At 46.7% G+C, this 18082-nt stretch overlaps 1 protein-coding gene across 4 annotated transcripts in view; it reads right to left on the bottom strand.

Moving 5' to 3' along the window:
* Positions 1-18082, bottom strand: part of znf507 (zinc finger protein 507) — a 94159-nt gene that overhangs the window by 16904 nt on the left and 59173 nt on the right. The gene's annotated exons all lie outside the window — the stretch shown is intronic.

The raw sequence follows: 18082 nt of genomic DNA, 5'->3' as shown, positions 1-18082 counted from the left end.
ATCGCCATCTCGAGGACAATTAGGGATGGGCAATAAATGCTGGTCTTGCCAGCAACCACCACTTCCCAGGAATGAATTTTTAAAAAATTTGCACACAGGAAGGTCCCACAAACACAAATGCGATAATGACTAGATAATCTGTTTTAATTATGTTGTTTGAGGGATGAATATTGGCCAGGACACCGGGAGAACACCTCTGCTTTTCTTACAAATAGTGCCATTGGATCTTTTATGTCTTCCTGAGATGCCACCTCTGAAGTGCAGCACTCCCTCAGCAGTGTCGGGCTGGATTATGTGCTCAAGTCTCTAAAGTGGAGCTTGAACCCATAACCTTCTGACTCATGAGGAGAGAATATTATCTATTGAGCCACGACTGACATGAAAAGTTATCTTCAAAATGTAATTAATGATATAATCGAGTAATAGTTTATTTTCTAATTCTAATGAGATCCCTATAGAATGCCTTCATAGGATTAGGAAAAATATACAATGGGTTCAATGAAGTGGTCACATCTATCAGGATCCCGATCTGTGATCCAGAACGCAGAACAAGTTATAAATATGTCGCTTCATTTTGCTGCCATCTGGTGTCTGGGAATGTTCAGACATTAAAGCAGCAAAATTGAAAGGCACACAACTTACTCAAAGAAGCAAACAGTTACTTTATCAATGCAACATAGGTAGAACTGCTGGGTGTTGCTTTGTGTAATAATGACTTTCTTGTTGCAACATCTGAAGAATCAAGTAACACAGGCACAGAAATAGCTTTGGTCAACAGAGTTTGTTACAGATTTTGAACTGAGAAACTATTTTACTCGAGCTCTCTCATTCAACACATCTTGTTTGTCATTATATTCTTATACCATTTTATCTTGTAGCAGCAGACTGCTGTATTTGATTCAGCTTGAAAGCAAGAAACCTACAGAAAGAGTTCACAGAACTATTGGATTATGAAAGGAACAAAGTGAGTTCCTGCAATAACAAGTTACAATAGGAGACCGAGCCATGGAACTCTACAGAAGCAAAATACTGCGATGGAACTCTCTACATGGGTATACAGCAAATCTATGCAGTTTCATTACAAAATTGTCCATGCAGTTCGTATGGATTCCATTTTATGCAATCAATTGACAATTCATTGCGAAAGGTTCCTCTAGCACCACTGATATGATAGGAAATCATGACAGGATTGTGCTGCAAATGTATATGCAAGAACAACTATTGTAACAGAGATAAACATCAAAAGACAGAAAAAATTAGCAGCAATTAATGTTAAGTTTATTTATTTCAAACTACTAAATACTCCAGTGTAAATTACAACAGGACACTATTGAAGTGTGTTGTTATCCTGCAGCTTCTATTCTGTACCAGGTATCTGTAAACTGTATTGTGCAGCTAGCCGACTCATATTTTACAGCTGGTTGTACCTTGTTCCGAATCATATTGGGCCTGAAATTGTGCTCCCCATGGGTGCATATGAAGTGCACATGCACCCGTGGGGAGCACGATTTCAGGCCCAATATAAGGCCTGCTTTTACCAGCATAAGAGTTTAAAAAAAAATCTTAACACTCATTTATATATTAAAAACCTTGTCCATTAAGATAAGTTTATTTTTAAATTAAAAAAATTCCATAAAAGTAAATATTTGTATAAAATATTTAATTAAATTATGTAATGTTTTAAAAATTTATTTTCAGTGTTTGTGTTTTTTGGGCGTATTCCCATTCATACTTACGGCAGCTCCATACATATGGAATTACCATAAATATGAATGGGGATCTCACTATTCCCGATAAGTTGGGCCTACTCACGTGATCCCAGAGATCCGTACGATCCTGGGATATGTGGGCCTCTACACTGCCCTTTGCGTAGAGCCCCAGGACAAGTCGCCGAACCTCCGGGGCCTCCAGGTACTTTCATAGAAATTAATGCAGTCGGAGGCATCTGCCAGCAGGAAGCCTCCGACCGCAGTTTCTGGGCCATTGAGCTCAGTGACAGGTTGAGAAGTCGACTGATTCTTAATATAAGGCGTGTGGGGGTGGGAGCTTTGCTTCACTTCCCAAATAACAAAGATTCCATACAAAGTTTACAAATTGCCGAGCTGGAACTAAAAAAAGTCACTGCACCAGGCAGGGGTTGTACTATTCCTGATGAAACATATGTAATACTCAACTGGCACGTTAACCCATGAAACAATTTTTAATTGATAGCTGATTGTCGTTAAAAAAAAATGGCAGAGAACATTTGGCAAAACTTAAAAGTTACAATTTGTGCATACAGTCATTACATCTACATACTGGAAACCTTTTCCACATTTAGCAGTATCAGTTGTGCCCAAAATATATTTTCTTCAATGAACGTACATTCAAATTCCTCAACATCATTTGTATATTTCATGATGGAAACTTTTGTTTTTTGTTTGGGGGGAGGGCTAAATAATACATTCTGACTGCACCATATAGGGCCCAAGTTTCGGGCCGCGCCTAGAACGGCGCAGCCCTGACCTGGACGCCCGTTTTCCGCGCCCAAAAGTGCATCTAAAAATACCTGCAGATTCTCCGGCTCCCTGTTGGTCCTTTGGAGCTCGGCGCGGCGCAGCGCAGCACGAGCTGTGAGGGGCGGAGCCAGGTCCCTGCGCTGAAATCAGTGCCGGGACCTCTGCACAGGTGCGCTACAGTGCAGTAGGTCCAGGCGGCCGAAACTGTGTGGGAGGGGCCCGAAGCATGCATCCCCTAGCCCTGGCTGATTGGCCTCACTGGGGCTGCAAGGATCAGGCTGCACCTCCCTGGTCCAGCTCCTGCTCTGGCTCCAGCTTCCTCCCCTGTTCAGCTGGCTCTCTCACCAACCCCCAGCTCCCGCGACCCCCCCCACCCCAGCTCCCGCTCAGACGACCCCCTCCCCCCAGCTCCGACGACCACCCTCCCCCAGCTCCCGCTCCGACGACCCCCCCCCCCCCCCCAGCTCCCGCTCCGACGACCCCCCCCCCCGCCTCGCTCCCTCTACGACGACCCCCCCGCCAGCTCTGGCTTTCCCCGGCCTTTAACTCCGGTCCACTCCGCTCCTTCGTCCTTTGGCGGGGCCCGCCCGGCCGGCATCTTGCTGGGGGCGGGGCCCGACCGAAGTCTTGGGCCCGGCTTCTTCACATCCGCCGGGCCCGTTCAGCCTCCTCCCTCTCCTCTCCTCTCCCACCCACCCTGCCCTCCCTCCCCTCTCTTACCCCCCACCCTTCCCTCCCTCCCTCTCCTCTCTTCCCCCCCCACCCTTCCCTCCCTCCCTTCCTCTCCTCTCTCCCCCCCCCTCCCTCTCCTCTCCACCCACACCTCCCTCTCCTCTCCACCCACACCTCCCTCTCCTCTCCACCCACACCTCCCTCTCCTCTCCACCCACACCTCCCTCTCCTCTCCACCCACACCTCCCTCTCCTCTCCACCCACACCTCCCTCTCCTCTCCACCCACACCTCCCTCTCCTCTCCACCCACACCTCCCTCTCCTCTCCACCCACACCTCCCTCTCCTCTCCACCCACACCTCCCTCTCCTCTCCACCCACACCTCCCTCTCCTCTCCACCCACACCTCCCTCTCCTCTCCACCCACACCTCCCTCTCCTCTCCACCCACACCTCCCTCTCCTCTCCACCCACACCTCCCTCTCCTCTCCACCCACACCTCCCTCTCCTCTCCACCCACACCTCCCTCTCCTCTCCACCCACACCTCCCTCTCCTCTCCACCCACACCTCCCTCTCCTCTCCACCCACACCTCCCTCTCCTCTCCACCCACACCTCCCTCTCCTCTCCACCCACACCTCCCTCTCCTCTCCACCCACACCTCCCTCTCCTCTCCACCCACACCTCCCTCTCCTCTCCACCCACACCTCCCTCTCCTCTCCACCCACACCTCCCTCTCCTCTCCACCCACACCTCCCTCTCCTCTCCACCCACACCTCCCTCTCCTCTCCACCCACACCTCCCTCTCCTCTCCACCCACACCTCCCTCTCCTCTCCACCCACACCTCCCTCTCCTCTCCACCCACACCTCCCTCTCCTCTCCACCCACACCTCCCTCTCCTCTCCACCCACACCTCCCTCTCCTCTCCACCCACACCTCCCTCTCCTCTCCACCCACACCTCCCTCTCCTCTCCACCCACACCTCCCTCTCCTCTCCACCCACACCTCCCTCTCCTCTCCACCCACACCTCCCTCTCCTCTCCACCCACACCTCCCTCTCCTCTCCACCCACACCTCCCTCTCCTCTCCACCCACACCTCCCTCTCCTCTCCACCCACACCTCCCTCTCCTCTCCACCCACACCTCCCTCTCCTCTCCACCCACACCTCCCTCTCCTCTCCACCCACACCTCCCTCTCCTCTCCACCCACACCTCCCTCTCCTCTCCACCCACACCTCCCTCTCCTCTCCACCCACACCTCCCTCTCCTCTCCACCCACACCTCCCTCTCCTCTCCACCCACACCTCCCTCTCCTCTCCACCCACACCTCCCTCTCCTCTCCACCCACACCTCCCTCTCCTCTCCACCCACACCTCCCTCTCCTCTCCACCCACACCTCCCTCTCCTCTCCACCCACACCTCCCTCTCCTCTCCACCCACACCTCCCTCTCCTCTCCACCCACACCTCCCTCTCCTCTCCACCCACACCTCCCTCTCCTCTCCACCCACACCTCCCTCTCCTCTCCACCCACACCTCCCTCTCCTCTCCACCCACACCTCCCTCTCCTCTCCACCCACACCTCCCTCTCCTCTCCACCCACACCTCCCTCTCCTCTCCACCCACACCTCCCTCTCCTCTCCACCCACACCTCCCTCTCCTCTCCACCCACACCTCCCTCTCCTCTCCACCCACACCTCCCTCTCCTCTCCACCCACACCTCCCTCTCCTCTCCACCCACACCTCCCTCTCCTCTCCACCCACACCTCCCTCTCCTCTCCACCCACACCTCCCTCTCCTCTCCACCCACACCTCCCTCTCCTCTCCACCCACACCTCCCTCTCCTCTCCACCCACACCTCCCTCTCCTCTCCACCCACACCTCCCTCTCCTCTCCACCCACACCTCCCTCTCCTCTCCACCCACACCTCCCTCTCCTCTCCACCCACACCTCCCTCTCCTCTCCACCCACACCTCCCTCTCCTCTCCACCCACACCTCCCTCCCTCCACTCCCTCCACATCCCCCTCCTCTCCCCCCCCCTCCTCCTCCTTCTCCCCCCCCTCCTCCTCCTTCTCCCCCCCCTCACTGTCAGAAACACAGACACTGACAGAGAGTGAGAGAGAGACAGACAGAGACACACACTGGGGAAACCCCGTCCCAGCACGCTGTTGGAGGACTCCCGGTGCTGCAGTCAGTGAGTAGAAAATGTTTTATTTATTGATTTTTTAATTTTAATTTTTTCTTAATTTTTTGGGGGTTGATTTATTGGTTGATTTATTGATGTATTTATCATTTATTATTGATGATGGCTCTTTTTGAAAAACTGAAGTGTTTAATGTTTGTAAACTTCCTTCCCCCCCCCCCCCCCTGCCCCCACCCTCCCCGTTCCCTACGCCTGATTTTCTAAGTGTAGACAAGGTTTTTCTGAGCGTACAAAAATCTACACATACTCCATTCTAAGTTAGTTTGAAGTAAGTATCCACTGCCTAAACTTTCAAAAAGGGCGTAAGTGGCCGGACACGCCCCCTTTTGGAAAAAAAAAATCCGTTCCAAACTGAAACTGTTCTAACTGACTATAACTGGAGCAAACTAAATGCCGAGAATTGCAATTTTTAAGATACTCCATTCTAAACCAGTTGCTCCAAAAAAACAGGAGCAACTCAGGCCGAAACTTGGCCTCTATTACTCAAGACCTCATGATTGCCCCCATTTAGATTACAAACAGTTCACAATTTCTCAAAGTTAAAACATAATTTCCTGACATTCTTTCTGACAATTTTGGGCGAAAGAAATAGAATTCTTTGGCATTTGGGATATTGTAACTATAACTTTAAGAGTTTTCTTTGAGCACCAAAGCTCCTTTAGATAGAATCTTTTTTTTCAAACTCACTGCTGCAATTATTATTTATTGCATGCCTTTGTTCACACTTGTATAACTTTGTTCTTGAAAGTGACTGTAAAATAGGAAGAACCACCCAGAAGTGCATCAAAATGGATTTCAGGAAGCCACATGAAAATAGCCCTTTAAGGTATAAGGACAAACACAAAGAAACAGATTGCCTAACTAATTGTCCATTTTTGGAGATGCTGGGCTTCAGTTTTTGCAGATACCATTTTAGCCATTTTTTTTTTTTTAAGGGGGTAAAATTGGCAAAAAATACACCAGACAGTAAAAATCGGCATTGAGCGAGGATTCATGGTGGAAACCGCAGTCCTCGTCAACTTTAGCCCGAGGCCCATCACCGCCAAAAATACAGGCCCTGGAAGGAGAAAAAAAAAACACAAAAAAAATTGCAAAAATAAAAAACTTAAAAAAAATCAGAACACATTCACTATACACTTTACTAATGAATCGCTGAAAAATAATTAATAAAAACTTCAACTTACCTTTTTTGTAGGTCTTCATACTGTTTCTGGGGCTTCAGCGTAGGCTTTTATCAGGCGTTTTTTTCCCCACTGAGTACGGGTTTGCCGAACGGCCAATTTTAAGCGATGCGGTTTCTTTTGGCATTGCACATCATCGATCCGCTTTTTGGCGATATTTCAAAACCACCATTCGTTAACTTTGGCCAATTTAGGTGAGTACCTTTTACTGGCAAAAAAGGTGAAATATCGCCGAAAAAACATGCTCAAGGCTGACCAATTTCTCCCCCGCTGTGTGTTGAACAAACTGTACATTGAGTTTGTTATATTAAGGCCAAGGTCAAAATCTGAAAATTAGTCATTAAATTTATACAGTTTGGGCTAACAATGAACTTGAAAGTAAAGCTCTTAACACTGGGGTTTCAAAAATCATTCTTAGTAACCTGACTTAGAATACTGACTCTGCCCATGAAGGTAAATATGTAAACATCAGTGATGCAATTTCTAAATTAGTTTTTTACTCAATAATTGCAAAAGGTGAGAATGCATACTATGTCTACCACAGACAATGTGCCAAAAATTGTAGTCAGAGGTTTCCGACCGAAAATATTTTTATGACAGTACATGGTGGTCCCGGAGGAACGAACACTTGCACTCCGACGCCTAGATGCGCAGAGGCCCACGTATTCCAGGAGCGTATGCGCATCCTGGGATCACATGGGCATGGACCACCAATCACAATGTAGTATTCTCATTCATAGTAATGGGAGCACCGAGCTCCCATTACTCTCACTGAGAATACCCTAAAATCAAATAAAACACAAACATAAAAAAAACACTTCACTTTTTAATTAATAGAAAGTGCATTAAATTAAATGTTTTAGAGAAACATTTATTTCTTTTGAATTAAAAGTGTTTTAATAGTGTTAAAAATAAACTTATTTTCATACAGGGTTTTTAATATAAAAATAAGCACTAACATTTATTCTTTCTATTTATAAAACTCTAACGCTGGTAAAAGCAAGCCTTACGCCTGCTTTTACCAGGCGTAAGAGTTTGAAGGACATTTGCTGGGCAAGAGTTGGGCAAAGAGTCCAAATCTCCGCCCATGAAGGCCCTTCCCCCGGGGATGCGTGCGATCTGGCAAGACATTTTGATCTACGCGTGCCTAAACCCAGAACTTGTGGGGCCTCTTTGGGCTTGTGCATACATCATACACACCCGGAGAGGCTGCAATTTCAGGGCCAATATTGCGGCAACTGCAACTTTTATTCAGAAACCTTAAAATGTATCTAAAAAATAAACATCCCAAGATATCACACACTATGGCCGGAAGCTTACCAGCTCAGAGTGTGGGTTTGGAGGCGGGCCTACTATCAAAATGGTCATTTGACAGCGGGGTGGGATCCCGCTCTGAACCTGCCTCTGTCAGTTTCCAAAGTGCCATCTGTGGTTCACAGACCCAACACCAAGTGGCGGGCCAGCCAATTAACATTGGGGCAGAAATTCCGGCCTCTCGAGTCCGTACGGAATGTACACTGACCCGGGAAGGCATTACAAAAGCCAGTTTTCAGCGCACAATGAGCTGGAGCTTGACAGATCTTGCGTATTTCGACAGCCAGGACATTTGCAAGGGCAAAATTGCGATATTTACCCATATCTTGCCCAGCAAATGTCCTGAGAACTCTTGCGTCTGATAAAAGCAGGCACATAACCCACTTTTACAGGTGTAAGAGTTTTAAAATACACAAAAACATTTTAAAATAAAATTATAAAAACACATTTTATTGTTAACAACCCTCCCCACCACGGTAAGTTTATTTTAAACCATCATTTAAAAAACTTAATAAAAAAAAAATTGGAAATATATTTTTTATAATTCATAATCAATTTAAATTCATAAAAATATGTGGTGTACTTTTTAAAAATTAGTGTTTAGGGTGTTTTCTCATTCATAATAATGGGAACTCCAACTTATGGGGTTCCCATTATTATGAATGAGAACATACTTTACCTGATTGGCTGCTCAGATCCATGTGACTGCAGCTCCAGCCCTGCGCACGTCCTGACGTGCACACGTTGCGACGCGCAGTCAATGACGGCCTCAGGACCAGGCACTCGCGTGGGCGCAGCAGCTTCAGGTAAGTGCGCATCTTAAGTTTTTCCCTTGATCGCCCGCGGGAAGCAGCCGACTGGGATTTCTGGGCTATCGGGCTAGATTTATCATCATTTAGCCCTACCATTGCTTTTCCAGTGGTATTTCGGAGCTATTTAAAAATCGAGTTTTTTTTTAAACCACTAAAATACCACTCTCACTCAAAAGACTTTATTCATCAAATAAAACTGGTGGTAGGGCTAACTGTATTTCATTCTTATTTTTCAACGTAACACTGAAGTGTAAAATTGGTGATATTTTTGCGCATGTGTCATCAGTACCCATCCGCTCCTCCTCTCCCCGACATGGCCTTACGTTGGGCCGGCCGCTCCTCCTCTTCCCGTCGCCTCCAGTGCTCTCTCTGAGGCCGGGGCGGCGTGCTCACCCCCAATCTCCACCCCCCACCACCTACACCAGGTGCTTACGAAGCCCAGCCACCGGGTGCGTTGCTCCCCTGCACTCCTGCTGACTCGGTCCCTTTGGTCAGTCGGCCTGGCCCAGCGGTGTCCACGACATCCCTTGGGGGATGGGGGCATGGGACATGGGGACCACTGTGTGGACATGCTCTTGAATAAACCTTCTTCCAATTTTACTCTGCATCATATAAGTAGTCAGCAATATTGGCAGAGATATTTTAGGTCCCATTCCTTTAAATGTCCTGCAAATGTTCTGAAAATGTCCTCCAAATTTCTTAAATATCCTTAAAATGGCCTCCAATTTACACAAATAATCCATTAATAGCCTCAAATAATCTTCAAATCTAACTCTGAACTCACAAAGATGTCTGTCTAAAACTCAGCCTTCTCATGTGGACTGGACTGCAGCTCCATTTTTTAAAATGGCATCCGTAGCACTGGATTCAATCAGATAAGAGCAGATAAGAGTGCACTTTTCTTGGTGGTAATTTAGGCCAGTGGTAAAGATGGTGGTATTGATGAATTCACCTCCGACGGTCATTTTCAGTGGTATTTCAGTGTTGCACAATTAATGATGTCATAAAAACGGGAAAATAATAAGATCGGTGGTATTTTTTTTTACCACCGGTGGTAAATCACTGATGAATTTAACACCGGTGGTATTTCGGTGCTAAATTATAAAATCGGTAGCAAATCTGTGATGAATTTACCACCGGTAGTATTTTCGGTGGTAAATGATTGAAAAAATAATGAAAATCCAGCCCAAGAGTTAGTTTAGAGGTATTTAAAACATTTTTTAACCAGGTACTTACCATTTTTCCAAGTTTTTCAGCAGCTTCCTGTCGCTTGGGCTTCACGGCAGGCAAGAATCGGGTTCTCAATGATTATCCTTTACTTTGACGAGTTGACAGCTGCAGAAGTAGTATAAAAGCTGCCATTTCACTGCTGTTCACTTTCCAATCTCAGAGGCTGAAGCCTTCAGGATTTGGAAGACACTTGAGCTGTATGCAATTTGGAAGTGTTTGCAGTGAGCACACTATCCAGTGTTATCTCCTTGGAGCAACCTCTCACACCATTGACAGATTGCTGGTAATCTCAACTTCAGTTGCCATCTATTCCAGCAGCATCGTTGCCCTTGAGAAAATCTCACCTTGGTCTTCAGAATCCCACCACGATCAGCCCCAACACCAACATCACTAAACACACCAGCATCACCAACACCAAACTTCTCCGCAATCACCTGATGCTGCACAGGACACAGTGCATCAGCACCCGACCTCATTGCTGCCCGGGACGCCAGGGAAGGCCTCACCATGGTCACATTTACTTCACTTGGCACTGTACACCCTGGCTGCCACATGAAGCGCCAGATTGGTACCACCCCACACCAGCACTATAAGGCATCCCTGCAATGACCAAGCCATTCCTTTCACACTCATCACCATTGCGGGGGTAACCTTATGTCTCACCATTCACTACAACTTACTAAGCCACATCTAAAGATTCACACAAATCTGTCCAAGAACACAAAGTGTTCAAAATAAAGATTTCAATGTTTGACAATACCCCTTAGCAAAAACTCCAAATGAACATTGACGGTGTGTGTTATTAGTTGGTATGATTGGCCAAGCATGAAGGCGACTGTGAGATGGGGATGTGATAATGTAGATAGAGAGAGAGGGATGGGTGGAGGTATAAGGTAAGTTGGTGTAAGGATGTGCAGGAGTAGGGTAAGGAAGGCAGAGTGATGGTGATGTGATGAGTGGCATAGCAGGATTAGGTTGAGTGTGGCTTTGCCGTAACATTTCGTGATCTGCTGAGATCATTGAAAAGTTTGCTCTACAGCAGCCAGCTCCTCCCGACGACATCCCTGTTTGTGCCCTCCTGTGTAATGTGCAGCCAGGCTGTGTTGGTGTCCCGAGGCGGTCTCTTCCACCCATTGGAAGGGAAAAGAACCTCTCTGCATGCTGTGGCTCTCTCCATAAGCATCTGGAAGGAGTTATGAGACAGCCTGGGTGCAGCCGTGCACCTTTGTGCAGCGCTCATCTCAATGCTGCAGATTGCTGACAGCACAACTGTCAAAATCAATGTGAGCATACTCCCATTCGGGAAACCTGCTGATGACGCGTCATCAAATGACATAATCAGACCCGCTTCTTTCAATTGGCCGGGAATTTCACAGTTGGCCGGGGCAGGGCAAGCCGCATCAATGGGAGATTCTTCACACAGTGTGGACTGAACCCAGGAACGGTTTTGCCACCCGCCACCGACCCCCCCGGTTGGCGAGATAGCGGCCTGTGTGTTAGATTGTCAAGGGACTCCACGGTCACCTAATTAATACTGTAGTACCTTAACCAGCTTTCATATATCACCAGTAAAAACAAATTGTATTTTCCTGTGTTTCATGGACTTACAGTTTATGAAGTTGGCAGTTTAATAACCTGAGAAAGTCTGACATCCAATTTCATTAAAAATCTCCCACCATCAATAAGTTTATTAACCCATTTCTAGTTTTATGGTCTGCGCCAGTGACAAGCAGGTTATCACACAGACGGCAGAAAATATATATTTTAATGGCTCTTTTCTGCTTGCAAACAGGTCACAGGAGGTACTTCTAGAGGATAGATGTCACAATACTCCTATTTGTGAAGTACTATTGACAAAGATTGCCGAGACTGATATGCATACACAGATGTAGGTGAATTGGAATAAAACAATGCTTTAGGATTTCCGTGCATTAGATAGTTTGCAAGAATAAAAGTGTATATTAATGATAAAAATTGATTCAGTTTGCATGTATAAATGTCAGAAGTGGAGATTACAGACAGGCTGCGAGTTTGAAGAGACAAAATGGATACCTCCCAAGTTCATGTCTTCTCTGGCTGGGCAGAGCTTAGAGAACAAAAGAAGCATGGCTTTGAAACCCATCGAAACTCACCAAACTAGAAAAGGTGTTAACTGGAAAACAATTAACCTAATCAACGAATGGCCCATTCCCCCAGTCACATGTGTGAGGAAAGCCAATAAAAGACTGCCCTGAAACTAAGACCCAATCCTGGGGCTTTCTGAGAAACAATGGACTTAAGAGATATAAAAATCCAAGTGCAAGGCCTGCTCGTTCTCTCTTTTTGGACCACACGGCAAAGTAGGAAACCTCCTTCCACAAAACCAGAAGCAAGGAAGAATGTCGAGTGCTTTGCCTTGACTCAGAGGGAAGTATATGTCTTTATAAATCTGTAACACATTACTGTAACAGCATTGTACCTGTTGTAACGAAGTAGAATCTGTAGGGTACTCATTGACTGCTGTTTTTCTGATAGGATACGTGCATGTGTGTGTTTAATAAACTTATTCCAAACTGTTTTAAAAGAATTGGGGCTAGAAATGTGTTTTTTGGTGCTTTCACTCCGCTACCATTACGAGGCCTAAAATTCGGGCTTCAATTTGCACAGCAGTAAAAATCGGCGTTGCACGAGGATTTGTGGCACAAATCACGAATTTTCTGCAACTTTACTCCAAAGTCGATACCGCTGCGAAAGGCCTTGGGAGGGGGCTAAACACCAAATAAAAAAATCACAACACATTCACAAGACACTTAACTAGTAAATCGCTGCAAAAGAATTAAAAAATAAAAACTTTAATTTACCTTTCTTTGCAGGTCTCCATACCTACTGCTGTTCCAAGGGCTGCAATGCAGGTTATTCCGTGGTGTTTTTTTTCGTCATATAGATGCGCAGTATAGTCTTGCTGTCAATTTAATGCCAGAAATGTAGAAATCTTACAAAATTGGTGGCTCGTCCGGGATCTGGCAAGACAGCTTTTAATCATTCTTTTAAACAATTAGAAATCTTGGGAGTTGCGATTCTAACCTGTGTTGCGAAGTTTAAAACTGTAAACTGTTAAACGGATCGGGAGAGTTGCGTGTTAGTCGTCGCGGTAGTTGGAACTGTTTAAGAGAAGGACATAGGATGAAGGGATCGGTGATGTACAAAATGTCAGCAAAATACGTAGCTGCAGCCTACCATGAGAAAATATATGAAAAGGTGTCCATAAGGGACTTACAAGAGTTACAGGCACGGTGCATCTTGTAAGGGCCAACATGTGTCCTTTGGGGAGCTCGTGACATTTATCCAGGAGAGAGTGGATGAAGGAAAGCTAAGGCCCAAACGGGCAAACGGTCTCTTGGCATTCAGCGCACATTACTGTATTGAGAGAGATGAGGAACTAATGAGGCAGGATGCAAAAGAGACAAAATTTAAGGGAAGATACACAAGATTTAAAAGAATTACAATTAAAAGAGATTCGACTAAAAGAAAAAGAGAGTAAAATTATAAAATAACACGCATCCAGCTTGTTAGGCAGTTAAAAAAGGGAGAAATCCAGCATTTGAGACAAGAAACCAATCGATTAAGCCACAGTATCAGGCAATCAGAAAGAGGGGCTGAACAGTCAGCTTCGTTGCTACAGCAACAAAGCCTCTCAAATTTAAATGCTAGAGCAGCTATGGCTGCCGCAAATAAAAACAGATTAGAGCTAAAAAAAATATAAATTGGAAAACTTGGGGCAAGAGGTAGAAGATGTTAGGGGGCCATTAAGGGAAGCAATTAAGAGGTCACATTGGGAGGCAGACCACTCCCGGTGCCAACTAGAAATAGCGAGGCTAAAGAATAAGTTAGGGCAGCAGCAGGCCCTGGTATCCACAGCAACCCAGGAAGCAATAATAGAGGCAACTGAAGGGGACAAGGGGGAGACAGATTGGGAAGAGGAAGGCAGTATAATCCCCAGAAGGGTGAAGGAGGATGCTATACCTTGGAGACACAAGGACCAACCGTAGCAGTAGTAACCACTTCCTTGCGGCGTAATGTGCATGGTCACATCATCAGTAACCATACCGACTCACGGCCCATATCTGATGCTGACGCCATGGCGTATAGCCATGAGTTGGGGCCCATTAATGAGGGGGACGACCCACTGGGACTTAATAGGAGGTAGGCAGATTTCAGGAGGGGTTACCCAGAGGTAGAAGAGGGAGACTTAACACGAGTCCTCCTCTTGGCCTGTTCCACTTCTCAAAAATAATCTGCCAGACCCAATCCTCCAGCATGGCACAGCAACCCATGTAGTCATGACCGAGATCCTAAACCATTTAGGGATCCGAAACTTAAACTTAATGGCTATGCTTAGTCAGACCAAACAGCGCCCAGATGAGACCTCTAGAGCCTTCAGTAATTGGCTGTACGATATCTATGAATGTACTCAGAACCAGGCACCTGCTACTGCTGCAGCAGGCAAGAATCAGGAACAATTTAACTCGATGTTCCTGACCCAACTCCACTCTTTAGTTAAAACCCTGGGCATAGCCGTGAGGCCCGCCGATCAATGGACAGATATAGAGACCAACGCACAAAGAGCCTGGGAGATGGTAAAAGAGCACTTACAAGTGAAGTCACCACCCACCGCAAAGAAACCAGTGTCAGCGGGGACAGTGCTTTAATTGTAAAAAGGAAGGTCACCTTGCAAAAAACTGCAGCAGATCCAGATGGGCACTAGACCACGGTGCAACGCATAGATACCTCCTGAGGGATCAACCCAAACCCTCTGGGATGGAACAACAATTGGCTCAGTTAGTTACCCTTCTAAAGAAGGACGAATCCAAGCCCTGTGTGACAGATCAACGATTGGACCAGCTGATAACCTCATGAAAGCCCAAATTGTCATGGGGACTCCTCCAAGGATCCACCCCCCAAAGATTGGTCGGAAGTGGGGTTCCGACGTGATGGTAGCGGGTGACCAGTAGTCCTTATTATCTTAAAAGGGGGCTGGCAGCAGATTATGCTTATCGATACTGGCTCAGCCGTTACCATCATCCACACCCTATACCCTGAACGCCATGCAGCGGCAGGGAAGGGTTGCATGGCCCTTAAAGAGTTTAATGGTGATACAACCACTATGTATACAGGGAAGGCCTCTGAACTTCAGTAGGAGGCCTCACCTGGAAGGTCCCAGCGCCGATGCTGATGACCACCCCGACAGAAGGGGAATTTTAGGGACTGATGTGTTGGATCAGTATGGTAATAGATTACAACCAAGAATGTGTTTGGATGGAATTGAGAAATAATGCAAGAGTGATAGGAGGTGGGTGGGGTGGCTTGACCCATCCACCTCCACGGAGGTGGGTGGGGGGCACACACCCACCTCCATGGCACGAACCTGGTATTGCAGTACTTCCAGGAACGGTGCAGTGGCTCTAGGCCTTTTGGCTAAGAGCATTGGCGCAGAGTGATCCTTGACAGGTGCAAGGTGACCTCTGGCGTTTGTGATCTGACAAGGAATTGGAAAGATTGGCAACGAATAAAAAAAAATGCAAGAGTGATAGAAATTTCAGGTGCTCACTCGGCTTTTGCTTTTAAAAAGCCATCTGAGTACGACCCCCCGGAGAACGAAAATGAAGCTGTGGCAAAATTAATTCAGGGTGTTCGCCACATGCAAGCACGATTGTGAAAAAATGACAGGGGAAGAGTCTATTGAGAGCCGCCTCACTCATTCACTAAACAGTATCCCATCCCAAGGTAGAATCATCCCTATATCTGAGACACCATAAAATCCCCAGTCTAGCAGGGTGTTGTTAGGACAGGCACTTTCACGACCAATTCACTCACATGGCCAGTTAAAAAGCCTGATTGCAGCTGGCGACTGACTATTGATTACAGAAAGTTAAATTCTGTAACACCAGTCTGCTCACCGGTAGTAGGAGAAACTCCCACCATATTATCTCTAATTCTTGCTGGTTCCAAGTATTTCTTGATCCTTGACATTGCCAATGGATTCTGGAGTATCCCTGTTAAAAGGGAAGGCCAATACAAATTCGCATTCACTTTTGAGGACCAGAGCTACACCTGGACATGCCTGCCTCAAGTGTTCCACAATGCCCCACGATCTTTCACAAAAGAATGGCTGCAGTTTTAAAAAGACTTTTCCCACCCTACCTGTTTTCTACAGTATGTAGACAACCTACTGCTGGCAACTGATAGCATGGAGGAGCATCTGTCCCTTTTGCACGAACTGTTGACATTGTAGGCTCAGACGGAACTCATTGGAATTCTGAAGAATGAGAGGTGATCTTATAGAAACGTATAAGATTATGAGAGGGTTTGACAAGGTGGATGCAGAGAGGATGTTTCCACTGGTGAGCGAGACTAGAACTAGAGGGCATGATCTTAGAATAAGGGGCAGCCCATTTAGAACTGAGATGAGGAGAAATTTCTTCTCTGAGGGTTGTGAATCTGTGGAATTTGCTGCCTCTGAGAACTGTGGAAGCCGGGACATTGAATAAATTTAAGACAGAAATAGACAGTTTCTTAAACGATAAGGGAATAAGGGGTTATGGGGAGTGGGCAGGGAAGTGGAGCTGAGTCCATGATCCAATCAGCCATGATATTGAATAGCGGAGCAGGCTCGAGGGGCTTTATGGCCTACTCCTGTTCCTATTTCTTATGCTCTTATGTTAAAGTGAATCCCCGTAAGGCTCAATTGGTAAAAGAACGGGTCACCTTTCTAGGAGTGTCCATTTCTCCAGAGGGATCATCCCCTAACCCACAAGGTGAAAATAATACAGCAACTGCCATTACCAACTTCCAAAACAGCCCTACAATAATTCTTGGGTTTGGTGGGGTACCAAAGGAACTTTATCCCAGGCTTTGCAGAGTGCACAAAGCCCCTGTATGATTTGATAAAATTACGGGGTGATGAAATACGCCCGGCATAGACTGATGGTCACACCCAGTCCGTGGCTAAATTAAAAACTGCAGTGATCCCACGCAGCCCTTTCATTGGAGGTTGGGGCCACAGAACAAAGCCTCACCGCAGTTCTGTGCCAAATGCGAGCTAATCGACTACAGCCCAATGCATATGTATCTCGAATCCTAGAGGGGGCAGAAAAAACATATGCCGCATGCGAGCGCCACCTGCTGGCCATCTTCTGGCCAGTACATCACTTTACCTTTATTATTGGGTTACAGGCTACAATCCTGCACAGCGGACACACACCTCTGAATTTACTGATGAAACCTGGAGATTCGCTAGTTTCTTTGCAGTGCCTCAGCAAATGGACATTGGAATTTATGGAAAGAGACATTGATATAATTTCCAAACCCACCACACTGCTGCCACAATTTCTGATCTATGAGGGAGACCCGCATGAATGTCCGTTACCCCTGATTAACTTTGAGACCCATCCTGTGCAGAAAGAGCCCATACAGGGAGCCCCAGATGTCTACAGCGATGGGTTCTTATATCACATTGAGGGATCCCCCCACACCAGGTATGCTGTGATATTGCCAGAGAGAACCATCCAGCGAAGATGCAACAGACAGTCCTCACAATATGCAGAAATTGTTGCACTTCTAACCGTTATGAAGGAAACCTCAGATAGACCCGTGAATATTTGGTCCGATAGTGCCCATGTGAAAAACATCATGCTCGCTCTCCTTGCCTGTATACCACAAAAATGACCATCATACAATAGACGGTAAGCCTTGGTTACACCTGCTCTGGTCATACCTTAAACAGCGATCCGAGCCCTGCTTCAGAGGAAAGGTAGCAGCTCATAGAAAAGGGGGGTCCACATAGTGAGGGAAATTCCAGAGCAGCCAAGGACGCTGCGATTGATTGGGAGATTGAGGATATAGTTGTTGACCCCTGCAATGCTGTTAGCAAGGCCTCCTCAACAGATCACCTAGATTTAAAATCCCTGCAGCAGCAATACTGGTCATATGCCGTTGTAAGTGTCTGGCACGAGGAAGACAGACCCCTTCCTTAACCAACAGCCTGAGCTTCCAACACCATATTAGCTGCTGCCCCTGACTCAGATGAGCAGTTGCTGATGTTCAAAAGAAAGCCAAATGCCTGCCCAGCGGTGTGTATTCCTCCAGAGGTGGATCAGGAACTGCTCTCTCTTTTTCACTCCCGCCCCACAGCAGGGCA

This window comes from Pristiophorus japonicus, chromosome 13 (assembly GCF_044704955.1).
Source record: "Pristiophorus japonicus isolate sPriJap1 chromosome 13, sPriJap1.hap1, whole genome shotgun sequence".
NCBI classification, from domain to species: Eukaryota; Metazoa; Chordata; class Chondrichthyes; family Pristiophoridae; genus Pristiophorus; species Pristiophorus japonicus.
Note: the sequence above shows the minus strand (reverse complement) of the source record. Positions and strands in the feature narration are given on the sequence as shown.